The sequence below is a fragment of the Melospiza melodia genome, chromosome 11, assembly GCF_035770615.1.
Source record: "Melospiza melodia melodia isolate bMelMel2 chromosome 11, bMelMel2.pri, whole genome shotgun sequence".
Classification (NCBI taxonomy): Eukaryota; Metazoa; Chordata; class Aves; order Passeriformes; family Passerellidae; genus Melospiza; species Melospiza melodia.
The window spans coordinates 19,823,810-19,833,905 of NC_086204.1; positions in this window are offsets into that span (position 1 = coordinate 19,823,810).

Below are 10,096 nucleotides of genomic sequence, written 5' to 3' on the forward strand. Positions count from 1 at the left end.
TTCTGTAGCTTAGGGAGTTATTCTAGCCAAGGGCTAACACACAGAGCATTGTTCTATTTGTCCTTTCTACATCTCACAGAACATTTCTGCTGACCAATCTCATGGCTACTGCTCAGCTCCAATCACATTCTGCTCTTTCTGAGGCCTGCCTTCTGCAGCTTCCCCAAAACCCTCTGATTTTAAGGATTCCCTGACCAAACCCCGATTGTTTGGTGCCACCAAGGGCAAAACACAAGAATTTGGTGCCTGTGAAGGAGCAGCCCCACGCACATCAGCCCAGGCTGGGGGCACAGCTCACCCAGGGCTGGGCAGAGGCTGCTCAGGGACACAGCCATGCCCCCAGATACCCACCTGGCTGCAGGAAACACAATTCCCAATCCTTCCCTCACTCTTTGGTGTGGCCCCAGCAGAAGGAAAGTTCAGAGGGCTCTCATGAGCACACAAGTGTAATTCAAACAGCATTTAGAACCATTGTTGTTCTGATACGAGATGGTTTGGGATCTGCTGCAAAGTGTTTACTGAAGACAGAGCTGATAGAAATAGGTAACTCAAGCACGAGCTCAGCAAGCTTTTCCTCAACTACAATCTTAAAAATCTACAAGTAAATGAAAATGCATTTCTGCAAGAATGGGAAAAAATATGGGAGTGAGAAAAAGAATTTGGAAAGAAAATGCAGCATCTGCAGTAGACTGGTTGGCATTTTTGTTAATTACTTACTAAATCTCAGTTTATTTGTTTCAAATGTATTCGGACTAATGAATCACCACACAGTCCTGATATATTTATGAAATAGCCAAATACCTAGTCCTTCCATTCAATTAATGGCCAGTGTATTTGTCATTCTAGATAAAGCTGCACAGCATGTTAATGTATTTATATGTTGTTTGGTGTATTAACATTTCTTTTGAAAAAGAAGAGAAGAAAGGATTGAAAATAGTAAAACAAGATTTATTGTCTTTAAACATTTAGGAAAGAGATATAAAATGGGCTTAAGAAGTAATTGGAAATTCTGCAGAATAAAAATGTCTGGAACATGAAGAGACTCTCAGTCTCCACTACCATTTAAATTAGCTTTTATATATTCATTGTTTTGTAGATATCCACAACATGATTTTAAGACCTGACAAACAAAGCCACTCTTCATGACTAATGGAAATCATTCTGTGGAAGACAAATGCTCCTCCAATAATCATTTTAATGGTCTTTAAATTCTCTAAGTATTGCTCCTGAGAGAAAATACTTAAAATATTTTTAAATATTTGAAATCCTCAGTCTTTCAAATAATGTCCAGCTTTTACCTACATAGTCTTGGGCTAAATAATACCCGGGATGTTCATATCTGTGAGTGCTCCCTGTGAGGAGAGAGGGGGGAGAGAGGGGGACACCCATGGGAACAGAAGGGCCTGGCTGGGAATGGCACCTGGGAACGGAGAGCAGGGAATTCACCCGGCCAGGGCAGAGACCCGGGGGCCGGGAGCGGCTGAGGCGCGGCACAGAGGGATGCGGGCACACGGGGGCACAATCGCTGCTCACACTCATGCACACTCTGGCACACTACGCACATTCATGCACACTCTTGCACACCCGCTCACACTCACACACACACTCTTGCACACCCCCACACTACTCACATGCACACCTGTGCACACTCTCGCACACACGCTCACACTCTTGCACACCCACGCACACCTGCTCACACTCTTGCACACGCGCTCACACTCACTCACACCCACGCACAGTTGTCCGCCTGCTCACACTCTTGCACACTACTCACACCCACTAACACTCATGCACACCTGCGCACACACACTCTTGCACACTACTCAAACTCTTGCACACTGTTGCCCACCTGCTCACACTCTTGCACACTCACACACACTCTTGCACACCTGCTCACACTCACGCACACTCGCACTCACGCACACTCGCTCACACTCTTGCACGCTACTCACACTCACGCACACCCACTCACACTCGTTCACACTCTTGCACACTCACACGCACTATCATTTCAGACAGGCTGCACTCCACCCCTCAGCCTGTTTCAGATCTGTTCCCAAATCACCATTGCCTCTAGAGCCTACAGGGAATTGCACTGCCTGTACACAGTAGTTACATGCATGCATTTTAAACATTCTGCTGCCTTAACATCTATAATCCATCCATAACCTCTTTTGCTTTCATCTTTCTAGAAATAGGTTCATAATTTGGCAGTAAAAATTCATGTTTGGTCTGTCTATAGTAAAAGTTGCTTTGCCTCGGCTTCCTCCTGCTTGCCTCTGTGAGATTGTTAATGGACTATTCACTCCCTCACTACCTGTGCACAATAATGAGTGTTTAACAAGATTTCCTATAGAGCAACACCTTATAACGTAACCTCATTCATGCTTTCAGGCTCACAACAGCCAAAACCACATTATTTGGAACTCTCATTATAAATAAAAATGAAAAAAGTGCTCAAAAGATCTGTGCAGATTGTGCAGGTTAACCCAGTAGAGAAGACTTGAGACTTTTATTTTTTTCAGAAAAACAGATGTCATTGGCTTCTCAGTTCCATGAGCTATGCTGAAAACAGATTCAGGCAAAGAGGGAAAAATTTTATTCTTGTGAGGATGAACTCCCAAAGAATAAGTAAATCCGCAGAGGAACTACAAGCAGGTCTGATCTCAAGGAAAAGCAAGAAAGTGCAAATGAGGACACTGTGGAAAACACTGATGCTTCTTGCACTGAGCCTAGAGCTCAGGGGAAACATTCACACAGGGACATACCTTAGTTTAGCCATTTTTGTACCTTTTCACAAGGCTTGTTGAAGAAAGAAGAAAGGCTTTTTTTTTTTTAACTTTTTTATTTCCTTTTAATAATACTTTTTTATTCCTTTGCTCTCCTGGAAGCAAGACAGACATTCCACTGCAAATAAATGGACATAAAAAATAAATAAAAAAAAGAGAGGTGAGATCTCAGATCAAGGTTAAAATAAATGAGGAGAGTGGAGTCAGTGGAGAGACCAGCCAGGTGATAACTGCAGATCAGCTCTAATGAGCTGAGATTTTTTTTCCTGCACGGTATGAGTTACTCTGTGAGTCAAAGGAATATTTTTAAGTGACAAATAAAATGCCACAGAGGAATTAATTGTTGCATTGTTGACTACTGGTTAGTCATACATATCACAATATGTGTCTGAGTGATGTCATCTTTTAAACTCCCACCCCACATGAACATAATGGGGAGATAATTGCAAGAAGCTGGTTGGAATTAATCCAAGGGAAGAAGCAGGAAGCAGAAACTGCTGAAAAGCTTGTTTTAATCTTGAAAAGAGAAGTGTCATTCCACATTTTCCAGGACAAATCCTTCCCTGTCTCTCCATGGTCTCTGACAAAGCAGAGCTCATGTCTTTGTCCCCACATTGCTTGTAGGCAAATACAAAACCTTTTTTCTTGTAAATCCTACCAAGAGCTGATCATACAAATGACTTTTTCTACACTTAGCTAAGATAAGATGCTTTTCAGGACAGATACTTGAGAGTAGATTTAGGTACTTCCTCAGACAGTGAAAACCTGCTATGAAAATCCAGGTTTATTAACTGCAGTCAATAAAGAATCCTTTCAGAGAAAGGAAATACATTCCTGTCCATAAACTGAAGTGTGTAAATAGAAATTTTTTTTTTCTCCTTACTTAACCCTCTCAGCAATCATGACCCCCTTCATTCACAGTGATGGGCTGGAGAAAATAAACTTATTAAATTCATGAAATCTGCACTGTCTGTCCACTTAAATGTATCACAGGACTTGTTTTCTATCTACCACAATGACAGTATCAGGTAGAAATAATTCCAGTTTGTTTTTAAGGCTTTTGAGCCAGTTGCCCTGGATTCTAAAGAACTTTCTGTGATGATTTTGAGGGTAGTGTTTTGAGAACTGTTTATGATGGATGAGGATCCCTTGCAACAATTCTACACAAATATTTCTCTTACCTGCCTGTTTGTTTGCGTTACCTGCCTCTGTTCCTGTGTAAATCAGCAAACAGCAATTTGGTAAAGGGGAAAGCCCAGGAATCCTGGGTATGAGATGGAGCATTGGGAAGAGAGATGGCAGCCCTGCAAGATTCACAGTCCAACTGGTTCAAGGTTATTCATTATTTTATTCAGGTGTTCTTACTAATAGAAGATTAAAATCCTTCTGCAGTGAAACAATTCAATAAAAGGGGTTTAGTGCTATGAGTAAAATGACTGAATTATGCACATAACACTACTTGTCATACTAATCCTGGTGAGCTTATTATCTGTTAGGCTTTATTGCTGGCTCTGGATAAGGGAATGAAGATTTAGAGATCTTCTTAAACTCTTCTAAACTTGCTCTAGAAATGAAGTAAATAATATAGCAGGATGGTAATTTTGGCGGTTTTTTTTTTAATCACTCAACTTCTATGCTATAAAGTCAGGGTGACTTTTGCCCTTGCATTTGTTATGGTGGAAATATTAATGGACACCAGGCAGTCTATTGCTCCCACAGAAGGAACAACATCTGTAAAAAGAGTGTGATAAGACCATTCTTTCAGACTCATAGGCAGGAACATGAGGCCCCAGACACAAGATACAGCTGGAAAGAATGGAAGAATGAGCTGGAGTGCAGAGTCTGACAAAAGCTGAGCTGGCTGGAAAAGTGACTCCCTTATTGTTCAGTGTTGTTTGACAAAGCTAACAGGCACAGAGAAGAATGTAAGCTGCAAGCAAATGAAACTGCCAAAGGCATCATTCTGACTTGGAGCAAAGATGAAGAAAATAAAGCAGTTTGGAAACAATGAGGGAGGCAAATGCCTCCAACTCTCAAGCCATCGGAATAAACAGCGATTTTACACACTTCACTCATGCCATCAAAATTTCTTTTACAAATAACTCTGCAAAACTGTAATTATGCATTTAGGACCTTTTGCAAGCATTAACCATGTTCTTACTAAACCAGGCACTGACTCCAGACTTGTTCATCAAGTTATAAAGCTGGTATTTATGCATTGAAAATTGTCGTCATTAAGAAGTGTTGCAAAGGGCTGATTATCACACATTCCACTTGCAAGCAATAAAGCAGCATGCTGGCAATTCCACTCTCATATTTCCAAATGCCATATTAAAAAAAGGCATAATAATGATTTGCCACAAATCTTGAAAAATATTCTTTTCCCTATAAATACTACTGAGACAGGCTATTTTCTTGCATATGTATTAATGTATTTAATTGAAAACCCAAGGCAGCTGTTACACTGCTACTCATTTTATTATAATCATAAAAATAATGGATGTTCAACACAGAGCTGAATACAGATTAATGCCAAAGCTATTTACTAATCCCTTTTCCCCTGATCATTCAAGAGACTAACCACAAATTTGAAAGGCCAGAAATACAGGAGGAGAGCATTTTGCAGCGAGTTCAGCAGGGTACAAATCACAGGCATTTTTTTATTTACTAGGGACTAGAAATCAAGACAATGGAAAAAATAGAGTCCCAACCAACAGTCTGCAGCACAACCCACAGACACCATTTTGTCTGCAGCCTTTCTTCAGTCAAGCACAGCTAGAAGATGAACAGAGCTTAGCTCTGCCCCCTCCCATGTTCTGGGCAACTCAGTGCCTACACCTAATTCTAGATGAAGACTAGAACTTCTCTCACCTGCTCCTGGGGATAGGATGAAACCTTGGCAGCCTCCCTCTCCACACTCAAAAGTTGTAGTGATGGCTTTAAACACAGTTCAAAGATAGAAAAATTAGTTTAGCACACCGAATCCACACAAAAACCAAGACCTCTCTCTCAACACCAAAAGAAAAGTCCAGTAGCTGTGGATGGAAATGATTCTTCTTGACTTCCAGCAGCAGTAGCAAGCTCAGCATTCCAGAGATATCTCCTCCCCTGACACAGCTTCCATACATTTAGCATACAAAAGAAAAGCAAGAAAAGCCAACGTTCAAAACCACCTACTCTGAAGAGAGACCTCAGGAGGGCTTTGGCATTGCTTTTCAGTCAAAAAGACAAGTTCCCGCATTCCAGTTTTAAAAAATTCTCTACAGTCCTACCTGCCTTTTCCAAATCTGTCCACATTTCAATTCAAACTGTGAGAGTTCAAAACACCTGGCCATTAAATACAGATAAAACAATTCTTGGGACCAAAAGGAACCTACTGTGGGATCACACCTTGTTTGCTGGTGCTCCAGCAACCATTTCATACAGCCTCTCTTTATAAAAGTTAGAGTTCTGCCCTAAAATCAGCCTGGATTTTGTCTCCATACTCTTCCCTTGTGCTGTTCCATTTGTGTTAGAAATCCTCCTTAGTGTTTCCAGACCGAAGGCAGCCTGTGGCCACACCTGTATTCTTGGCAGTGCAGTTGATTGGTTTGAAAAACTCCTCTCTCCAAGATTCTTGTCACCCTAACCAACTCTTTTTAGCTGTACCAAAGAACTCAGGATCTTCAGTCTGATGTTTCAAGATTCTCATAATCATTTTATTAGGCCTTTTTTCCAAATCTGTCCAATGCTTAAACAACAGGGGAAGCCTGCACTGAGCACAGGGTTGAAAATAAAAATAAAAATTGCTCTGGGTTGCAACATTGCCTCCAAGTTTCTCCTTGTCTTCCCCCCTGTGATGCACAGCAGTCACTTTTTCCCAGATGCAGTCCTCAGGTGGGTTAGTCATTCAATGACTAGAGCATCAAGGTATTTTCCATGTAGCATCTCCAATTAAGAACTTCCCTCAGTCCCTAAAATTTGAAGTTATGACCTTTCATTTTAAAATATTGAACTATTAAAATACTATTGGTCAAGTTTTAAAGGCAAACTTGTTGGACAAGTTTTAACCACAATCTTTTTTGTCATGTCATCTTTCCCAGTTTGTATCCTCAGCAATCTCATTAACATAAGCCTATTTTTTGTGCCATGGTCTTTTTTCTGCCTCTTTAAAAAAGAAATCATCCCTCAGGTCAGTTCTATGAAAGTCTTCTGGTAAATTCACTATCTCAATAGTGTGACAATTAGCACAGCTCAAGAAAAGAGCTGGTTCTCTCACAGGCAATGTATTATCTGCCTTGGACTTGATGAGCCAAACCACCAATCTGAGCCGAGTTTCACGAACCTTTCCCTTGCAGCAATTCCCTCTAACCAAGAACCCTGCCAAGAAAATTGCACATTCAGTTGGTAGCACGGAATTCTGAAAGACAAATATTGTCATAGCTATATTCACTTATCCTTGACATTGAAGGGAATTAGCTTGTTCTTTACCAAAGGAGAAAGTAGTTATAGCATATTTATCCAGAGATTCACCTCAATTCACAATGCTCCTATTCCTGGAAAGAGGTCATACTTGTAACTCCCTTTCTTTTCAGGTTTGCTTTATAGATAATGAAATGAAAACATATCAACTGTGAAACAACATGCACTTTTAATTTGTTGACATAGGAAGGACAAGGTTAACCCCACTTTTGTAATCCTGCAATTAGGATTTTGTCACTATCAAATTTGTACATGCTAATGGCAAACATCCATTGGGCATTTCAGGTATTGTTACCAGCAGAGCTGAGATTTATGTCATTCTGTTGATCGGTTGATCTGATCATTAAAAATTTAGCTTATTTAGGTTAGAGATGCTTCAAAAAAGGCTTACTGGTTTCAAAACTTAAGCTCAGCAAGTAAAATTATCTCTTAAAACACTCATTGGAAACAAAATCCACATTGTAAAAATGAGAATGTTTGGAAAGTATGTGTGAAGGCTTTTAAAAGAGATTTCAATACTATGATATGAATGCCTGGAGACTGCGACTTGCAATGGATTTACCATGCTTGCTTTCCCATTTCAAGCCAGAGAAGGTTTATATATATAAAGTACAAATCTATGCCTTTACTGGAAGAGCTGTCAAGTGAAAGGATTACACAAATCACTGTCAGGTCAGCTGTGTTACAAGCACAACTTGTAATTCTAAGTCTGTCATTAAAAGCTTTTTCCACTAAACTAAGAAGTCTCCTCCCTCACTGTTCACCATTTTTTTCCTGTTAAAAAGTAAAGATTTGGAAAAACTTAAAAAAACAATATTTTTTGTAAGCAGAAAATTGCATTATTAGATATTGTGGTGCAATACGTTTCTTCAGCTAGATCTCATCTAAAATTCAAATACCTTATTTCCTTCTTATAGTCAATTAATGCAGTTCATGCTAAAAACCTTACCCCTAAAAAATTACAATAAAATATTTTATTATTCATCTCAAAAAGAAGGCAATAATTTCTATACTACATTCATGAGCCCACATTCCTATCAAACATTATCAGGGCAGGAGAGCTCCTTGGCAAACATGCCAAGAACCACAGCAGCAGTTCTGCTGACCAGAACCACTGGGGCCATGCACCCAACCTCCACACTGATCCTGTCAGGGATTTACATTGAACTGCTGCCTCTAGTCTGACCTGCAGACTTCATTTCAAAGAAAAGCAGACATTTATTTCTCCCTGATTCTCCCTCTCCTTCAAATATTATAGTAAAATCAGTTTACAGCAACTTGGAAACCTGCATTAGTTCTCAGGGGACTGGGAGAACCCCAGGAAATAATGATCCAGGTACAAAACCAACAGCTACATTTCTCTGAAAGAGCTCAGACATCACAATAGAGATTTAGGTAAGGAGTGCCATTAAAGAAAACTGAAAAAGCTGTTCCCAACCTCTCTGTTTACTAACAGCAGGAGAGATAAAGACAATATCAATATATCAGGACATTGCTTCTATTCAATCTACGGAAACTCTGTTGCTGCATTCAGACACTGTGTTCTATTTAATGACAGTGCATGTTGCAATAGGTGAAAAAAATATTTTTTCTGTACATTTATGCAGTCTCAATCTATTTTAGTTGTCAGTGCCTGAATCTCACACATTAAACATTCCTTTTCTGAGGACAAAGTCTGTACTGCAGGCTGCATACTTTTCATTCAAAGTTGTTACTATGTACGAGTATCCTCGTGAAACGTTGAGGATTTTCTCTTTGACTTCCAAGTCTGTAAATTTGTTCACATTTTCATAAACCAAATCAGAGATCTTTTAATGCATTACAACATCTAAATGCAGAATGCCTTACAAACATTGAGTCAGAGAATTGGACGAGAAAACAATACTGAATATAAATTTCAGATGAAGCTCTTATTGCTAGAGTTGAGTTCTGAAATTCATGGCAAAGATGCCTTTCTTTCAAAGAGTCAAGGCTCTGATTTTTAATTGTTCTGAAATATCTCCTGGCAAAAAAAAAAAAAAAAAAAGGAAAAATAAAAGCATAATATATCATCTTACTACAATACTCAGACTTTGGAAGAGACATTCTCAGAACTCTTTTCATCAAAAACAGTATTTAATTTGAGAAGTAGGAAAAGTTCTCATTAAAAAGCAGGAAGAAAAAATCTAACAAAATATTACAAATTAGCTTAATTTTAACATTAATATTGCACTTTCAAATTCACAAAACCCACGGTTTTCAAAGCTTTATATTACATTTATCTCAAAAAAAGAGAAATTAGACAAATTGTGATGAAAATTATATAAAGAAATAAGAGTATATGCATTATTCAAATCTGACTAGCAGACGCGATTTTCCTAATTAGACTGATTATATTAATAGCTCTTTGAATAATAGCTGAATGAATAGGGTTGCATAAAATCAGGTTTAACTGAAGCATAATTTGGCATATTAAAGGTGTCACAAAAGATGTACCTGTAATTTGCAAAATTTGTTCCTTTAAAAGTGTAAAATATTCATCGCTCATCATATTTTTTAAATGATGAGCTCAGAACTTTATGAACACCAGATTTCATTAAATCCCCTTGTTGCATCTAAAGACTACCTAACGACTCTGCAAAAATAGAAGAAAATAGAGCTGTGTTTTCCATTGTCTTGAACATAGCAGCAAGTCTGGAAGCAAAGGCACAAATTGCATCTGTCTGCCAGCTCTCTGCTGGCTCCGCACCAAATTATAAAAGTAAGGAATCAGTCACTTTTAGAACAGCTGAGTTTGGGCTGAGTTACTGTTCTGGGCCATTGCACCTCAGATTTTGAGTGGATTATTCCCCAACATTCACCTCCAT